Here is a 21,475-nt window from a genome sequence, read left to right on the forward strand (position 1 = left end):
TTACTACCACTATTGAAGCAGCACGAGGGTCCGACCATCTTCTGGCCGGATCTCGCTTCGTGCCACTATTCAAAGGACGTGTTGGAGTGGTACGAAGCCAACGGGATCACCTTCGTGCCAAAGGAAATGAACCCGCCCAACGCGCCGGAGCTTCGCCCAATAGAGAAATATTGGGCGATTATGAAGCAGGCCTTCCGGAAGAACCCAAAAGTTGTCAAATCGGAGGCGGACTTCAAGAGAAAATGGATTTCTGTTCAAAAAAAAAACTACAACCTGACGTTGCACAGAACCTTATGGACGGGGTATAGAGGAAGGTGCGAGCATACGGGCTTGGGCTCGAAGTATGAATAAAAAGAAAATGCCTAAAGTTGTTTAATAGTTTTTATTTTACTGTCTAAAATTTAATTTTTTAATTTGATTGGTCTACTGGGCGAATTTCTACAGCGTTTTTTTCCGTGATGCAATTTGATGTGACACACCCTTTAGTTCTATGGTTCATTTTTTTTTCGACGGAGGTCTACGTCTTTGATTTCTATATAGGGGGTTACTAGGGTGCCAATGAAAATGGTCATCTCGAATTTTTCAAACATTTGGCGTAACATCATTTTTTTAAGACCCCGATTTCCTTTACTCTCTCCTTGGGTGATTTTTCGATTTTCAAAAAACTCAAACTTTGACCCCTTTGCGCCACTCTCCCTTTAGTTCGATTGAGCTGGTATTTTGCATAGGGTATTTTTCGAAGTATTGAACATTTTGATGAGATAACTTTTAGAAATTAGCGATGATCATTTTCATTGGCACACTAATATACAGTCATTTCATGCCAAACCGATATAGTGGTTCTCAAATCAACTCCTTTTTATCATTTTTTCGCTAGGGTGACCATTTCCATTTTAGAGTGGTCCTAAAAATTATTTTTTTCCACTTTTTCCCAAAAATGACTTTTTTGAGTCTTTCGGGAACATGTTGGGGTACAAACTGAAAATCGAAAATCAAGTACATCGTGAAAGTTTTCCAATTTCAAACACTTATTGCTCAGTCATTTCATGATGGATTGACGAAATTTTTGCGTTAATCGATTTCGGCACTCCATAACACTTTTTTATATTGAAGAAAATAATATATGTCATGAAACTAACTATCGAACAATTGAAAAATCTCAACCCCCATTCTAACGGAAATACCCACTTCTGATTGGTCGAAATTAACGACACATGCGGCGACACAAATATAATATATACAAGTCGGAGGCATTTTTATATTGCAAGTAAGGTGAGTGATACGATTAATTCTAGCAAATAAAATTTAAATTAGGAATCTTAATGTTGGTTGCTTGGTGAAATTTCATATCAATGACCGATCGTGTATTGTGAAAAATTTAGTACAAGTGTAAATGTAAAATTGTATATGGCAGCAGTTGTGTTAAAAATGATTTGATATATGAAACGATTTATTTCAATTTTCATAAATAAAAATCAAGGTGTGTTCCCGCTCGAGAACGGGTCGTTTGGTTTCAGCTGTCTGTTTTGTTGTGTTCATTTTCAATCAAGAAAAGTTTATACGGCGAGAAGAATTGTTAAAGTGAAGAAATATTAGAAAAAGTGATTGCTCTACATATAGTATTAGGTGTTGTTAGTCCAATTAAAATTCGCATTGGGTTGAAGTACTCAGAAAGTAATAATTATTAAAGAGAATTACCTTTCCATTTCAAATATGTTTTCTCTATATCAAAGTAATATGTTTTACTGATGAGAAAAATTGATAATTATGTTCGGTATTGGTAATTATCTTATATTACATTGAGTTTTTTTTTCTTTATTTCATCGATACACAACACAGGAGGCATCTCGTCTAGGATCACAGAGAGCGGTTTTCATCATTTCTCGTTCCACTTCGGTATCTTTTATCTGATACGCACCATTCAATGACTGTTTACCATCCTTCTATCATCATTTCTCGGTAAACACTGGTGGAGTGAACAAACAATACCCAACAACCAAACAAAACGGTCCTTTTCAGGAGGCCACCAAATCACTAACAAAGAGTTTAATGATGTAATTCTTCAAACATATCCAAAATCAACAGATAGCCTAACGGAATCCTACGTCAACTATGCGGTCGTGTCTCGGACACAACCCTCCTGTGTATTTTTCAAATTCATAACTTTTGAACCACAGAACCGTACTAGATGTTGTACATATCAAATTGAAGGCAATTTTTGTTCTCTATTATAGTGACTTTCAACACATTTCGGCTGGTTCGTCACTTTTACTTCCGTTTTTAGAAGAATTTCGGGAGTGAGAACTGAACTCGTGATCTCTGCGTGAGTGGTATGGATGTTACCACTGCGCCAGATCGCCTCCACAAATTGAGGGGCAATGAGCTAGCCTATTCTTATAAAAATATTGAATTTGCAAAAAATTTGGTTTTTATTTTCGAAATTATTTATTGTAGTCGTTTTTCATTGTTTTTATGGCTAGAGGGCGCTATATATTTTTATATTTTTTCTTGAAAGCTGATGACTTTTGACACAACATATCTCGATATCAGAGATGCAATTTTTTCGTTTTTGAGATAATATTTTTCAAAGTTAACGGTAGTCAGAAAAATAATTTTTCCTTTTTTATCCCAAAATGGCTTTTTGCGGAAAATCATAATATATGAACTACTGAACCGATTTAGATGATCGACATATAAAATTGAAGTCAATAAGCTACCCTTCTTTGAAAAATATCACCCTTGGGGAAGATTGGATTCTAGTCGGATAGAAATATTGAACGAAGACTTAAAACATGTTAAATTTGCTAAACAACAACTCAAATTCGAAAAATAACACCTCTCTGATTTTCGGATATATTATGTAGAAAAACCTCAGCTGTCCAGAAAAAAAATATAAAAATATAGCGCCCTCTATCTTCAACCGAGAAAACTACGAAAAATTAACTCAATCAATGTTTACAAAAACGAAAATCTAAATTTTTCGCAAAAGTAATATTTAAAAAAAACTAATAAGCATCAATTCGGTATATCGATCATCTGAATCATCATCAGTAGTTCATAGCATCTCGGATATCGAGAAAGGAAAAATATAAAGAGATATAGCTCCCTCTAGTCCATATCTATGAAAACAATAAAAAACGACTACAGTCAATAGTTATAAAAATAAAATCCATTTCATTTGCAAGTTCAATTTTTTTTCATAGAAGTCATAAAGGTATTAGTTTCAATTTGATATGTCGATCATCCAAATCGGTTCAGTGGTTCAAAAATTATAAATTATAAAAAAAATCATTTTTGGGAAAAAGTGAAAAAAAAACATATTTTTCGGACCACCCTAAAATGGGAATTGGCACCCTAATAAAAAAAATCAAAAATAAGGGTCTAATATTTTGCGATAAAGAACTAAATTACCATTACTTCTGACGAAAATCGGAGAACCATTATATCGGTTTGGCATGGAATGGCTGCAATTTAAATATAATGTAATATTTTCATTTGTTAAAATTTTCAATCTGATCGGAAAATTAAATAGTTGACTGGAAAAATGAACTCTCCATGGAAATGTTGGTGGTTCTTAAAATAACCTTTTGTGTTGCCATTGGCGCTGGATTGGGATTTGGATTACGTTGGATTTTGATTAATTTTTAATTTATTTTCACATAATTTCTCAATTCCTACTGTCTTCCTTTTGACTTTACTTCTAATTCTTTTTCTTCTTCTTCTTAGTTTGTTTTATAGGGGCTTTGTACTAAAACGTTTATCGCCGGGGTTTTCTTTGGTGGTGATGATGTTCTATTGAATTTTAGATTCGCTTCTAGCCATGACAAAGACCAATTTGTAGAACTAAACCTAAACTCTTATCTCCCGGTTTTGAAAAAGGGAATTTGGGAACGCTCACCGGCGCCACAGATGCTTACTAGCTGGATGACTGCCGAATCTTGATTACTGCTTAAAATAGAAACCACAGAACGGAAAATTGATGTTTCTCGCTCGCTGCAACGCGATATGTGCGAAAATAACTGTCACATCAGATTAGTAAAACAACAAACACGTTTCATACCCTAAACCATACGTTTTGCCTCGTATTCCGAAAAAAAAAGAAAAAAAAAATCCCAGAGTGTCGATTTTTGACAAAAAAAAAAATCGATAAGAAATTGGATTTTGGCACCCTAATATACAACTAATGAATGCCAGCAAGTTTGATGCTCATCATTCCTCGTTAAGCTTCGATTTAAACGGTACCATAGTTAGTTTTTTTTATGCTTGGTTTTTTAGTCTGTATGTAATAAACAGCGATTTGCTTAGAGTTCCATTATGGCTTAGAGTACATTCTTTGAATCAGTTAACCCTCTATCGCCCTACTTTTTTATTTATAAAAAAAAACCTACTCCACTTTTATCTCGAATTTCCGACTTTGAACGTAAAATACTCATAGCAGAAAGTTGCCAGCATAAAAGCAATGTGTATGTGTGATAGATGAAAATATTCTAAAGACGTTCTAGTGGGGGTTAACATTGAAAATAATGTCTGAATAATTTGAAAAGAGAATCCACGAAGCCCGTCTAAAGGCGGGCTTGGGCTGTAGAGGGTTAATGTAGGAAAAAAAAAGAAATACAGGGTCTTTCAGATTAAACGCTCACGCAAAAAATCGAATAGCTCCTTATAAACATTTTTTTCGCTCCGTCGATGCGTCGACTGCATTCCCCACCTCAGGACGATAATATTCGGTTCAGTCTGATCGGATGGTTTTTAGTGTCAAGATGTACAATTTACAAGAACGTGTATTTTCAGTGAAGTCGTATTACTCGAGCAACCGAAGCCCTAATGAAACATTGTCCTCTTATGGTAAGAATTTCAATATTTCTCGTCGTCGATTACCTCTGGGGGTACGTGATGGACCGTTGCTATGTTAATGAGCCACAAAATTTGAAGGAACTTGAACAAGAAATAACTCGGATTTTCAACAGCATCGAAGTCGTAATGTTGGAGTTGTGCATGAAGAATTTTGTTCACCGTTCAAAACGCGTTGCTGAAAAAAGAGGTGGTCACATCGATAATGTCCTAAAATAAGCTTCGTTTTCGTTTTTTAAAAATAAAAATCGGTTCATTTTTGCAAAAGTTATTAAAATATGTTGCGTGAGCGCTTAATCTGAAAGACCCTGTATGATGTAATATTCTTTCGACGATACTTATTCATACTATTTATAAGCAAATTCGTCACAATAAAAAATAGAATAATTAATCTCGAAAAGAATGAGAAATTCATAAACTGTGAGCTGATTGATAATTCTCGAAAGTCAAATAATAATAATAAGAGACCGATAAAGTAATGAAACATAAGAACTAAATTACGTAACAATTGACCAGTGGAAGATTCTGAACAACAATTACAATCAGAATAAAAATGCAAATTGGATTGCAAATTATAACGAAAGCTACACTTGCAATCAATCTGATAGAGTCCGAGTTAAGTTTTCGTGCCAACTGATGGAGGTGAAATGAAATAATTCATTGATACAATTCACTGAATAACGATTGGCGAGATGGTACCTTTTTTATTTGATTGTTCCCGTTATTACACATAAGAGAATTATTTTTTATTTCCCCAAATATAAGCGAAACTCACCTTCCGAACTAATTGATAAGTATGAGATGAGTACAAGGATGAAATCAGAATGAGATTCAGAATTAAAGTCAGCACAAAATCCACCAGGAGAATTCGACTGAAAGTCCAAATGAGATTCAAAGTTAGATCAAATTCCGTACCGTAATCTCAATGCGAAAATTTAAATCAAAATTTCAATTGTTGTAGGAATCGGCATTACTGAACTCAAATAAATATCGAAATCATTGCATTGTAAATGCTTTTATGATCAGCAGCACCAAGCGATACATATTCCATATCCTTGAACATATTTGTGATGAATAATGTTATACCGAATCATAGTTTTCATCAGAGGAGTTTACAAAATTGGGGATGTTCTGAAATTAAATCAATGAAAATTAATTTGAGAAAAAATTAACTACGAAACACGGATACTGAATAGCGAAATTAACAAAAATCATGCCTAAATTCTCTCATGTCATCGCAGATCGAATCAACCGACACTATGAAACACGCTCAAATGATATCAGGGCTCCCCTTTTTATTCTACCCGCAGGCAATCATTAAGGAAAACAAGCTTCTTCAGCATTTTACAACCCCGATCAACGGTCGAACGGTGAAAATTTTAGCATAATTCAAACACATTTTATTAAAGTTGGCAGCTCCCGGATGAAATTTCCCAGCGGCTCTCGAAATGCGTCTGCGAATAAATGACCACCGAAACTTATTATCGAAAGAAGATGGTAATTTTTCGCGTGTTTGAAATGCGAGCCCATTATTCATTGGAGGGCGCAGCGATCCGAAAAGGCGCTGTGCGCAGGATGCTCCGCCTGGCCAAATAAGGAACCACAGTGTCTGTTTACTCTGTTTACACAAGTCAGTTAAATTTTATTGAAATGTACAGAAACTGTACACAGTATTTGCATAACTACCTCACTCCTGTCGGTTGCCTATCGTACACCGAGCAGTCAAACATAATTGCATCCTCGCATACGAGATAACGAAATATATATTCATTTATTATATACAGGCGCATCCTTCTTCTTCCACCTGGAAACGAATCTTGGAATACACCAAAGGAGAAGACAGTCGCCTTCCTCTTCCCCATGAATGTTTTGCTCCCGTTCCAGCGCAAAGAAGAAACATAATTTATGGTCCAATTTCAGATTTTCGAAGACCAGTGTGAGAGAGGATCATTATGAGATTATTGGGTGGAAGGAATTTGCATAAGCGCGGAACGTCTGGAACTGGGTCAAAATTGAGCTGCTAGGATCAATAAATATCCCCCAAACTGACACGAGAATGATTAATGGGAAGGGCAGTGCCTGCTTCTCGCTTGGCCAGGCAGAGATCGCGCCCGGTTGGTTGGTTGGGTCAGTTCAGCAAGGGTTATCAATTTGTGAGATCCTGCGAGAAAGAAAAAAAAACACGGCTCAATCAGTGCTATTATTGTTACACGAGGGGCCAAAGGCCATATGGCTCACAGGAATCCAGTATTGTACGTGATGATGCGTTGAAAGAACGATAAGTATCGACCCCCAATTAATCAAGGTTTCTTAGCGTTGAACAACGGGGCAGGAGACGGAAGATAAATCTGTTTTGCCACTTGAATTAGCTTAATGTTGCCGTCATAATGATGTATTCCCTTCCCAATGAGAGTGCGTTTTTGCTAAGAGCAAACATTGTCGAAACCTTTTGAATTGAATCCGTTTAACAGATGAAAACATTGGCGTTACGCTGAGCCTGCCATTATCATGATGCCAGGGAAGTTGATTGTCGTGATGAAGTAATTTCAATATTGAGAAGCTCAGTATTCAATTTTCATATTGATCACATGATTCCCGTGACCTATTGATTAACGACATCAGTGCTAAACAAACGGTTCGTGAAGCTTCTTGTTCGATTTTCATTCGGCTCGAAGGATTTTTACAATTGGCAAGGTGAACTTGAAACACAAAAAAAAATATTGTCACCACTCTACAGGACAGCAATAGGCAGGCTATAGGCCGGAAAAGGCGTTCCTTGAACCGCTAATAGCCTCCAGACTCTTTTTGGTCTCCGCCGAGCGAGTAATCCATCATCAATGATCGTGGAAAATTAACTTACCGACAAAATGAAAAAAAGAAGCACCTTCACGAGATTGGCAAGAATTTTTCTTAAAATTTTATAATTACAGTGCCACGTTACGACCCAATTTTTCCCACTTTTCTGCTTGCTATTATCGATGACGCGAACGACGCACCATTTAATGGCCGAGAGAGTGCATACGAAAGTAATTCGCGTTGCCGCACTGAACTTGATTAAAATGTAATTTAATTTATTTACCATCAAACGTTGGTCCAGCGAAAAAAATTGGCACTGCCCACAGGTTTCGAATCGTTTTAATTATCTTTACGCACTTGGGGCAATCAATCACCGAGGTGGTGACTTTGCGTGGCGTTTCACGTTGTGGATTTTGTGGAATTTTTCGGTTCACAGTTCCCGGCTTGACTGATGCTGGGGTATGCGTTACAAGGACACGCGCAATGTAGAAAAAAAAATCGAGATTGTTAACGAGTGTGTCGTATGGTTGGTGATAATTGGATAGAATCGACCCAAGAAAAGGTTTCCTTATCTGTCGCGGGTGATTGTAAAAGGAACGCGTTTTTATCGAAATTCATTCGGGTAGGAGAAAACTATTGTTAATAAAAATGGTGTGTATATCAATCCATCCATGACTCCCTCCCATAGAGTTATCAAAAGATACTGTTCCTCATTCTCTATTTCATATTAATATAAGAAACTCTTTTGAATATGTATTTCTATCAATTTGCGGGTTGCTTTTTGATTATCCGTTTATCCTTGGTTGTTGGCGACTCTAACCATTGACAGGATTGACATATCCTTCGATTCAGTGTTGATCGTTCAGGATGTGGAAAACTTCAAAATTTTGGTCTTGAGAAAGACCTTTGGATTTAGTTTGTCAGGAGAAGTAAAACACTTGGAAATACTAGGGTAACACGGGGTGATTTGGTCATATGGGGTGATTTGGACCACCCCTATATCTCAAAAATTACGGCTCAACTTGGATTTTTTATAATGTCATTTCCTTCTATTGTTGAACCGTATGTACCTAAAGTGAAAATTTTTTGGTGAAACTTCACAAGTAGAGGGAAACGGTAGCATAAACACAGCAAACACTTTGATTGTCAAAAAATATGAGTTTTCCGATAGTGGTTTTAAGGTTTTTCCCGCTAATTAAACAAACTTTTCGTATTTGTGCAGTAAAGTTCTGTTCGCCTACAGAAGAGCAACAAGTTGATGTAGCGAAACTGTAGGTTTGATAACAATAAATTAAATTAATTGCATTTTAATGTTGCGTGTTTGCGTGAATTGGTCCTACAGGTTTGAGACTTTTCTTTGGTATAATTGATGTCAGATGCCGCTGAATTACAAAAATAGGATGGACAGGCAACGTTGGAAGAAGGAGGGGCTTGAAAGAACAACGCGGGCCATCGAGAACGGATTTTCTTTGACCAAGTATCAAAGATGTTTGAAAATGCTCGACCAACAGTGAAAAGATTCATGCAGAATTCGAGATGGTGTCTGTTCGCGCGCAACCGTTCAGACGTTTCGGATACTTAACAGGAAAACAGATTTGAATTTGAAGTACATCCACAACATATAAACATAACGCGAACTACATTTAATTTCTTTAACGTACAAAAACTGACGGTGTATTTTTGACTTATATCTCCTGTTCATTTTATCTGCTGACCATCAGCTGTTCTTAGTCTGTGAAAGCGAATACTCGATCAAAGCAATAATAGAAAAATCCTGTTCTCTCGAGAGATTTGAAACATGAAACAGACCAAGTCATATTGTGTGAGTAAAAAAGTACACAATATTACTTGGCTATTGCGGATCGCGTTCGCTCGGGATGCTCAAAATTATTTCGGCACGAACAGTGTCAATCCAACTTTTCTGGTCTGGAATGTGGCCAAGACACCTGGTATCGATCGCAAAACATTGTTATCGATTGTAACATTATCCCAAAATACTTTACATAAACATAAGTATGTTATTTTCGATGAAACACACACTGGACCAAATCACCCCACAGACGGTCCAAATCACCCCGCATCAAGTTTCAATGTCCAAAAATCATCTCTTTTATTTTCTTGATATATTTGGTAGATTGGAGCTTCATATAATGATTAAACATTATTTATTGAGAGAAAACAATTGTATACAATGTGACATTTTTTATACTCAGTATACAATGTGACATTTTTTGTTTAGACCGTATTGTTTTGGAAATATTAGGCGATTTGCTTAGGTGGTCCAAATTCTCCCCTTTTCCCCTACTATATTTTTTTCACCGATGTTACACGGTAAAAAGTTCAAAATTGATTAAAACTGATATCGTTTTCCTATATATTTTGTGAATATTTTATGCTGCGCATCGGGTTCTGATACCGTTTTGCAGTTGTGTCGGACACCACATACTGCATTTCGGAGAAGAGAGGCTTGGACGGGAATACAATTCTAATTCCGTTTTTTTATGAAATTAATATGTGCAATTCCAAATGAAATCGTAAAAAAATGCAGATTTTAAAGACATGTATTTCTGATTCGAATGAAAGTTTGTATTCCGTTTGAGTTGGAGGAAATATGAGTTTTTCACAGCAATTGGGAATTTTTTGACTCAAGCGTAACTTCTGAAAAGGGCGTATCGATTTTAGTAGGAGAAATCTTTGATAATTTATATCTAAAAAACTATGAGTCGTACCGAAATAGTGTCTTAGAAAGAGTTATAGCGTATTGATGTCTAAACATGAAAAAAATATACACTGAGAAAAAAAATTAGTACTCTTTTTTTTATTTACAAAAAAAACTTTAATTTGCAATATCCCAAATACATATTTTTTAATTTTTTTTAATTTTTTCATATAAAAAAGAAGTCCTGTAGAAAATTTAAAAAATGGGTCCAAGATGGTAAAACTATTTTTGACAAACTTTGTGGAACATTGAATTTTTATGATTTTCCGAAACTTCGAATTTTTGTATGTTAACAATCATTTTTAGCCACAAATTATGATTTCTGATGTGATTTAAAACAAAAAAGCTCATCATAAATCTCCTTCTAAATGTAGCCATTCTCGAGATATTTTTAAAAATATTTTTAATTTATTGTCTTTTTTATAGTAAATATTCCCTTTTAATATGTTTGTCGTGTTATACCGTCATGTTCATGAAATTTTTTTTTGCTTATAATTTCCAACAACTTTTCCAAATACATCATTATGGTAAAAATATATGTTTAGGAATTACGTTGAAGAACATTTGAAGACATGTGGGTTAACACAAAACGTAGCGATATTAAGAAATCTTTTTTATCTTAATACAAACGCATATTATTCGTGTTACACAATCAAAACACGAACAGTAGAATTGAAATCCCAACAACAAATACACCTTGTTGATTCAACCGGACGTTATGGGTGCAAATATAATTGACTTGTTTACGTTATGCCTAGATTATACCTGAAGTCAGGTATCTCTAAGCTAACTCTGTATAGGTATATAAAATCAGGTATCTTTAAGCTACCTCTGTACAGGTATATATAGTCAGGTACCTTTAAGGTACCTCTATAATGTATATAAAGTTACTCATATTCAAACATCGTTCATCAGTCGAACAATCTTCCTTATAGAGTGAATAACAGTATACCACAATGGACTACAAAAATGTTTTTTCGTGTTGTAGACCGTTTCCGAAAAACGGTAAGAAATGTTCATCTGAAAAACGTTTCTTAACCATGTCAATGATTGGGATGCAATATCCTTTGAGATACATCTTCCAAACCAAAGCAGTGTAATACTGAGGAGCAGATCAGTACAGCAGTAGGAAATACTTTAGAAGAAGTACCATCAATAGTTTCAGTCGTTTCAGCATCTTCGCAAGATTCCCAAAACAGAAATATGCCAGAGTATTCCCGAGCGTACAACATTGAGCTATTCAACAAGGGAATCGCTTGTTGAATATTAAAAATTATGTATTTTGGATATTGCAAATTAAAGTTTTTTTTGTAAATTAAAAAAGAGTACTAATTTTTTTTCTCAGTGTAGATTTTTTTCATGTTTAGACATCAGTACTCTTTAACTCTTTCTAAGACATTATTTCGGTACGACTCATAGTTTTTGAGATTTAAATTATCAAAGATTTCTCCTACTAAAATCAATACGCCCTTTTCAAAAGTTACGCTTGAGTTAAAAAAATCTCAATTGCTGTGGAAAACTCATATTTTCTTCAACCCAAACGGAATACAAACTTTCATTCGAATTAAATATACTCATGTTTTGTCATTTGTCGATTTCATTTGGAATTGCTCATATGGCTTCCAGTTTGTTTTTCGATAATTATAAAACTATTTCCATTTTATCCGAATCTTGTTAATCTATGAGTTCTTTTTTTGCTTGCTTTGTTTTTATGAATATTTTGCTTACTTACTCCACACTTTCATAACGAGACAATTCACTTCATGTTTAACACGAAAACATGGAAACGATGAAGATGATCTAGAAGATAACCCTCGAGCTACTACAGGGTGGTGCCAATTATATATAGTCTTCAATTTTGTTTAACTTTTGTATCAAAAAGATTTTTTTTATTTGAGTTGTTGAGCTATGGTGGCTTCCCTTCTATTTACGTACACCGCCTGGGAGAGTATGGTCAATCCAGAGTGGCCTTTGCGTAATGGCACGATGCTAGGTTCGTCCAGAATACAATGTATTCATCCTCCACGACCTCCACGTAAACACGCGAAAACACACTCAGCACCAACAACGGCCACAAAGGGGAGAACAAAGCTACGCACAGCTATTTGTTTCTCTCTAGCGCGTGTGGCGCAAAATGTGGCATGAATTTAGTCCCGCACACTTAAGACCACCTGTTGTAATAGAATCAAAAAAAGAATTTTTTTTTGGTTTTACGAATATTAGTGTTAAGGAGTGTTTTCATAGACGTTTTCAAACATTTTATCCCAAAAATACATGATAAACTTGTATGATTCTATCAACCAAATTATGAACCAAATCACACAAATAAAGCTTCAATATACGATTTATACTTTACTGTGCCAAAAATACACAGTATGTTCAATAAATAAGGGGACTTTTTATTTAAATCATGTTACGTGCTTTTTAATGACAGTATGTTTTGTGCTTATGTCGTAAAAATACAATGGAACGAAGAGCAAATATTAAAGTTTGTTTCGTGAATTTTTGATGAAAAAACATATTTGTGTCATCGACCACCCTCCGTATTCTCATATTTTCTGTTCCCTAAAATAAAAAAAATGACAAAACAAAATTTAATATTTGCTCTTCGTTCCATTGTATTTTTACGACATAAGCACAAAACATACTGTCATTAAAAAACGCGTAACTTTTTAACCTGTCAACGGATTTACATAAAGTTGGCTGCGTTTGAAAGGTGAGATCTTTACCCTTCTAAAGTTATCAACGTTCAACAGATGGCGTCACGTGTTCCATGATTTAAATAAAAAGTCCCCATATTTATTGAACGTACTGTGTTATCAATAAGCTTTTACATTAACGTTGAAATATAACATTTTTCTACGAATAAGTTATATTTGAAATATTTTTTTTTCTACTATAGTATACAGTAGAAAAAAAGTTTATTTAAAATCTAAATTTGTATATAATCGTAGTATCTGTAGTGATCTATCCTATAATCGCGGAAAATATGCAGTTAAAAAATTTCCTGTTTGCCGATACTGTAACAGTAAAATACGCGCAGTTTTTTTTTATTTCAATTTATTTCTAAATTTTAATTTTTATTTTTAATGCAAAACCCTAAAATCAGATCTCTACTGTCAACAAATGGACCTAGCGATTCACCAGAAACGTCCAGAATTGGCCAACAGAAGACGTGTTGTGTTCCATCAGGACAACGCAAGGCTACACAACTCCAGAAGCTTCATCGGGATTTTTAATGTATTCACTATATAGTCCGGATCTGGCACCAAGCGATTACCACCTTTTTCTCGTGTTGCAAAACTTCCTAACCTATAAGAAATTGGGATCAAGAGAAGATTGAAAAAAGCTATTGCTAAAGTTTGTCGCCAATAAGGCCAATACTATGGGAGAGGCATTATGATGTTACTTTTAGAATGGCAACAAATTTCAAAACAAAGCGATGCGTATTTGACCCGAATTGGACAATCCGAAGCATATTGAAAAATGTTTTGAATTTCACCCAAAAATAATGAATTATTTTTCCCCCCACCCTAATATTATCGCCTACAAAATAGGCACCTTCTGAAGAAACACACCTTTTGCAACGAACAATTCAGTCATAGAAATACAATGCAGCTATTGTTTTATGGCTTCAATGCTGTCAAAACGGGACCCACGAAGCGGATATTTTATTTTCAGAAATAGAGAAAAGCCGCATGGGCCCCTGTCTGGAGAGTTGGATGAACGTGGAATGAGAATTTGATCGATGTTCTAACACATGTTTTCAGATACTTGATCGCGATTAAATTTTGGAAGAAAGTTGAGCCCTTTTGGCACTAGTCCTGCTGCGACTTTTTTCATGCCCAAAACATCAACCAAAATATGACGAAAGGTCTCGTGAGAGACATCTCTTCTCGGTCGTCTTTGAATGCCTCATACCATTCATAAATTCCTTTTTGGACGTAGAACTACGTCTTTCAAGATGGGTGGCAAATCAGAAAACAGGTCACGTTTTTATGAAATAAAGTTAACGTTTATAATATATTTCAATGTGAACGAATTCTCATGATTTGCATAGCAATCGAATCGGAAATTCTCTAAGATTTGTTTGATATACTATAGATTACAATTCGCTAATCTCTAAACGGTTTAAATTCATGAAAACTGGAAGAACTTCCTTTTTTTCACATACATTTGTTCTGCCGCTTTGTGTGCTAACCCTACCCGTATTTCGAATACTTATAACTCGAACATTTCGGAGACAAATCGGAAAGATGTTTGCATCAATAGATAGGAAATATTTCTACGCGTCTATCACAATTAATAAAATGTTATTTTTCATGAGATGAACAATTGAATAACTGTAAAATGTCAAGCGTTATCTAAACGCTCTAACTGCCAAGTTTTTATTGGCCCGATTTACAGTTTCCCCAACACAGACTTCAAAAAATATTAATGTGCCTGGGGGGATCCGCTTTGCAAATAGATACAAGTCGGGGGTATTTTTTGTTGTTGAGTACTTTTGTACTCGCTTGTCGTTGTACTGACCGGAATATGTTTCCCTAAAACGTATTTTTAAACTGAGAAGCCTGGGAAAATCGTTATTTCAGATACTAGAGGTGATTGAACTTTAGCGGTTCGAAAACTACGTAAATATGAGATGTGTAATATTTTCAGAGGAAAATGTAAAATACAATGATCGTTTGACAATTCTCCCGTTCACATACTTTTCTAAAATAATTTTCGAAGTGGTAAACAAGTGCATTATATAATTGCGTTGTTCTACGTCGAAAATATGCGGTCGTGTCTTAGATATAACCCTTTACAATTTTTCGACATAGATGGGTCTTCAAATGTATTCTGCAACATTTTCAACACAGGAAAATTTGTTTGCAACCCAACATTTTATTTAATATCTGTTGCGAACGCCCCTCGGTACACTTCTAAAATAACACTGCGATGACAACTTACAGGTGACTGTACGCGGATTATTAAAAAGATTGTATGAGAAGAAAATTCACATTGTTCTAAAGGGTGTGTCACATCAAATTGCATCACGGAAAAAACGCTGTAGAAATTCTTCCAGTAGACCGATCTTTTTGAAAATTTTAGACAGTAAAATAAAAACTATTAAACAACTTTTGGCATTTTCTTTTTATTCATACTTCGAGCCCAAGCCCGTATGCTCGCACCTTCCTCTTTACCCCGTCCATAAGGTTCTGTACAACGTCAGGTCGTAGTTTTTTTGAACAGAAATCCATTTTCTCTTGAAGTCCGCCTCCGATTTGACATCTTTTGGGTTCTACCGGAGGGCCTGCTTCATAATCGCCCAATATTTCTCTATTGGGCGAAGCTCCGGCGCGTTGGGCGGGTTCATTTCCTTTGGCACGAAGGTGACCCCGTTGGCTTCGTACCACTCCAACACGTCCTTTGAATAGTGGCACGAAGCGAGATCCGGCCAGAAGATGGTCGGGCCCTCGTGCTGCTTCAATAGTGGTATCATCACGATCTGCTCCGCTTTCCGCAAGAGCAGATCGCTTGCCACACCATGTACTTTTTGGCAAACTTGAATAGTTTCTGCTTGCGAATCTCCTCCGGAACGCTGAATTTGTCCTCTGCAGAGAAGAACAACAGGCCCGGCAGCTGACGAAAGTCCGCTTTGACGTAGGTTTTCGTCGTTCATTACCAGGCAATGCGGCTTCGTCAGCATTTCGGTGTACAGCTTCCGGGCTCGCGTCTTCCCCACCATGTTTTGCCTTTCGTCGCGGTTAGGAGCCTTCTGAACCTTGTATGTACGCAGGCCCTCCCGCTGCTTGGTCCGCTGGACGAATGAACTTGACAAATTCAGCTTATTGGCGACATCCCGGACCGAACTTCTCGGATCACGTCTAAACTGCTTAACTACGCGCTTGTGATCTTTTTCACTGACGGAGCATCCATTTTTGCCGTTCTTCACCTTCCGGTCGATGGTTAGGTACTCGAAGTATCGTTTTAGTACTCTGCTGACCGTGGATTGGACGATTCCCAGCATCTTACCGATGTCCCGATGTGACAACTCCGGATTCTCGAAATGAGTGCACAGGATTAATTCACGACGCTCTTTTTCGTTCGACGACATTTTTCCAAATTTACGAAAAATTGACAGTGAAGCATGGCCAACGTGATCTATACACTCTTATCTGATTATAAGCGAAAGCTGAAGATATAATTCCTAAAAATTAAATTTCTACAGCGTTTTTTCCGTGATGCAATTTGATGTGACACACCCTTTAAAACTTCATGTGCTCAAACATGTGCTCTTGAAAACTTTACTTACAAATTAATAACTATAGTGCTCAAATTTAGTTTACTGATTGGTTGAAGTGTGTGATAGAATTCTGTCTAAGTGAATATTTACTCTTAACGGCTTATAAGTGAGGTGCTTTGAACCAACTTGTTCATAAATACACTGTAAACAAAGTTAATGATCTGTCAGAATCGACCTTAAGACCACTGACAGTAGTACCAACTTAAAAAAATGTAGAATATTCAGCGGGAAGATATACAGCCATTTCATGCCAAACCGATATAGTGATTTCCAGATTTTCGCGACAAGCGAGAGTTTTGTTCCTAACCGAAAAATAATCAGACCCGAAAATAGTGATTTATTTTTTCATTAGGGTGCCCATAGAGTGGTCCGAAAAATATTTGTTTTTACCTTTTTTCCATAAATGACTTTTTTTTTAAATTCATAACTTTTCAATTACTCAGATGATCGGTTATCATATTAAAGACAATTAACTGATCTTTTTCGGAAAAATATTGCACTCACACAACATTTGAATTTTACTATCGTAATTATTCATTGTTTTTTTTTATTATTTACATGACTTCAGACTAGATGGCATTGTATTTTTTTAAAAATATTTTTTCTTGAAAGCTTTTTTTACGTAACATATCCAAAAATCAGAGATTTGATTTTTATCGTTTTTACATTATGATTTTTCAAGGTTAACAAATGGTCCAAAATTTATTTTTTTTTACATTGAAGTCAATGAACAAATTTTATATCAAAAAATATCACACCTGGGAATAAATTAGATTTTGTTTTCATAATTATTGGTTGTATTTGTTATTTATAACATATACAAAATACATATACAAAAATTAGCAATGTGACTTTTATTGTTTTTGAGTTATGATTTTCCAAAGTGAATGAGAAAAAAAAAGATTTTTCAAGCCACCCTAAACAACGTCACCCTAACAAAAAAAAAATATAAAAAAATAGGGGTCTAACAGTTTGCAATTAAGAAAAAATCTAACACATTTCATGAAAATACAGTCATTCCATGCTAAACCGATTCAGATGGTTCTCCAGATTTCCGTGAAAAATGGTTAATTTGTTTTATATCGCGAACTATCAAACCAGTATTTTTTTTGTTAGAGTGACCATTTTCATTTTAAGGTGGTTCGACAACTCCTTTTTTTCTAATTTTTTTTGGCGAAAATGCCTTTTTTCAAATATTCATAACTTTTAAACTACTGCACATATTCAGATGACCAACATATCAAAATGAAGTCGATTGGCGTTTTTCCAAAAAAACTCTGAGGGTTTTTTACATAAAATATTCAAAAATCAAAGAAACCTTTTTGTTTCGTTTTCGAGTTATGATTTTTCAAAGTTAACCGATGGTACGAACTTTTTCAAAAATTTTGAATTACTGGACCGATTCAAATGATCGACACATCAAATTAAATCCAATTAGCTAGTCTTCCTTGAAAAGAAATTTTGGAAAAATTTAATTTGATATGTCGATCATCTGAATCGGTGCAGTAGATCAATAATTATGAATTGTGGTGGAAAAATAGATTTTTCGCTTGTTTGAAAAATCATAACCCAAAAAAAAAACAAAACACAACTTCCAAGAAAAAAATATTAAGAAATATAGCACTCTTGGTCCGGAGACCATGAAAACTGTAAAAAACAAATACAATCAATAATAACGAAAACAAAACTGAACTGAACATCAGGGTAATCCCAATCGATAGTTACATTTTTTATGATTATTCAAGAGTAATACTTATAATAATGTGATTCCCGGAAGTCAAATAGTTTTTTCTCTTAATTTTGGTTTTATGGTTCCGCTTGACCGTCAGAGATTCCCTTGCAAGCGTTGCTGGCTGTTTCGCAAAGATGGCTCTGTATTTGTTCATCGAACAACTTATATTATAAAGACATTAAAGTTTGAGTTTTTTGAAAATCTAAAAACACCTCCTGAGTGATTTTACATGTACATGAAATCGGAATCTCAAAAAAATATATACCGAACATCAAGTAAATACCATCGATCAAACACCGTATTCACCTGATATGGCCCCGTGCGATTTTTTTTTTGTTCCCCAAGTTGAAGTTGCCACTTCGTGGATAGAGATTTCAGTCGAACAGCAGACCACGGCCCTTACTCAAACATTCACTGACATTTTTTTGAAGAAAATACATTATGTTATTAATAAAAAATACTGAAATCGATGAAAAAAAAAAATTTTTTTATATGTGATTGAAAAAATTCTCATTTTTTATTTAACACCCGTTATACAGGGAAACTACCCTCGATCTAACGTCATTCGATATAACGTACATTTTATCTCGATATAATGTACACATTTTCAAAGACGAATCCGAACCATCTTAGATTGCAGTGTAACGTTGTGGGTGTAAAGACATTGATCATTTGAGCAACCTTGCATACTTAAAATCCCAAAAAAAAATAGATTTTTGGATAAGGCAAAAGTTCTTTTTCCTAAATTTTTAACAGAAATTTCTAATTTCAAAAATCTACCAAATTTTGTCAAAGAATAAAATGTTCATGTAAAAAAAACATAAATAAAATTACACCGAAAAAAAATTCAGTGTAATTTTATTTATGTTTTAATGATCGAAATAATTTTTTTAATGATCGAAATTTTGACGTAGGACTACGTCTAACCGGAAGATATAGGGGGTGAAATGGAAATCTAGGCACTGAACAAGTAGGAAAAAATGCAAGATTTGGAACGCTTATAACTCGAGCATTTCTCAATAGATCGCAAATGTTTTTGCATCAATTGATAGGAAATATATCTACGCATCTATCATTACGAATAACATTTCATTTTTCTTGAGATAAATAATTGAATAATTGTGAAATATCAAGCATTGTCAAAATGCACTATGTGCCCATTTTTGATTGGTCCATTTTGTGCTCCTCAAATCGTACCGACCAAAACGGGCAACCAGAGCAGCAGCGAAATAGAATGAAGCACGATTGGAAAGGAAAAAGAAAAAAATGAACGAAACATTGGTCGCAGTCTCACACATGCGTAACTCTCGAGCGAGCCAGACGATCATTCTCATCCAAACCGTACACCACATCGTTTCGCATCACATCACATCAACAAACTAACACAAGCAGCCATGTCTGGACATGGCAAAGGAGGAAAAGTGAAGGGAAAGGCAAAATCCCGCTCGAACCGTGTTGGACTGCAGTTTCCCGTAGGTGTATTTGCCAATTGCTCCGCAAGGGTAGCTAGGCCGAGCGCGTTATTACCAGTGCACCAGTCCACCTAACCGCCGTTATAGAGTTTCGGCTGCCGAAGTGATCGAGTTGGCTGGCAAAACTGCTCGCGCTTTGGTTCGGTGGACATCAAGACAACAACAGGCAGACGAAAACGCAATCGCAAAACGGCAGCAGGTAGCAGAAGAAAAAAGTTTGTTCTTTATACAAACTGCTTTGGTGACAAATCCAGAACAAGGCGGCATCGAGGGCGTTCGAAATGTTTTTTTTTTTCAAAACCACGAGTACTAAGTTTTCTAAATTGGAACCATCCCATGAAACACGGCGCTTATCAGGGCCATTAAACCTATCAAAAAAGAGTTTACGAAATACAGTTCAATGCTTTCTAAAACAATATCCAAAATAATAATAAAACACAAATTAATTTTTACATAATTTGTTTTCCAGGATATGATGAGTATGAGAATTTGGCAGTTGTTTTGAGCTTATTATAGAGGGGACTTTCCAGATTATTCAATTTTCACCAATTCTTAAATTGTTTCCAGATTGAAAGTACAGTAATTTACAATTAGTTCGTTCGACATTTAGCTAATTGGACGGTCATGTAATGCGACATATTTAGTTGGACATTTTTGTAAACATAGAGTGCAGGTTCCAAATTATGACCCCACATTGAAAGTCGACACTGTACCACTATCATCGCAAATGTTCAATTACAGGTTAAAATTGCCTCCAATCCGACACTGAGTGGTGGTGATAAATGTGATTTACTGTACAACATGTCACAAGCTGGATGGGAAGAAATTTTCCAACTGTGAAAGCTGTGGCGAGCGGTAAACGCAATCGCTAAACAGGAAGGTTTAGCCGAACAAGATGGGGATATCGAGTGATAACAAAACATTAAACTCTTTAGATTAAAGATAATTTTGTGATCCTGAAAAGGACCCTTTTTAGCCTTTATGTGAATCCAACGAGCGAACAAATCGTTATGAATGTATTTTTCTTCTTCTTTCTTTGTTTTTAAGAGGCTTTAAACTTTGCAGTTCATTCGCCTCCAGCCCAGTGAAGAGCCACAATAAAACCAGTCCAGAGGGGACTGGCGAAAGGGAAACCAACAAAATCACTCATCAGACCTGTCCGCTCGACTCTCGGTTAAAGAAGAAGGTAGGAAGGGATCCTATGCTTCATAAGATATTTAATATATGCTGTAAAGAAAAGTAAAAATTTACTGATCCGAGGACCAAAGCAGTAACGAAGCACAAGTGACCTAGCGAAAGGCGTGTTCCAAAGCCAAAAAACAAAACGGCCCCTCTCAGGAGGATAGGAAGGAGAGGAGTGGAAAGGATTTGGGTGGGATTAGTGGATTGGGAGGGGGTGGGAGTGGTATGGGAAGGAAAGAGGGGAGGAGTAGGTGTGGGGTGGGGTGAAATGAAATGAAATACAGTTTGAATAGATAATAAAATATAGTGGTTTTGAATTTAATGGTATACAGTATAGCTGAAAAATGGAGAGGTTTATTTAATGAATTTATTCTCCTTGGTGAGTGTGGCTGTAGGAATAGGAAGTTGATTAAAGTATAATGTAATGGATGGAA

The sequence above is a fragment of the Toxorhynchites rutilus genome, chromosome 3 (assembly GCF_029784135.1).
Source record: "Toxorhynchites rutilus septentrionalis strain SRP chromosome 3, ASM2978413v1, whole genome shotgun sequence".
Classification (NCBI taxonomy): domain Eukaryota; kingdom Metazoa; phylum Arthropoda; class Insecta; order Diptera; family Culicidae; genus Toxorhynchites; species Toxorhynchites rutilus.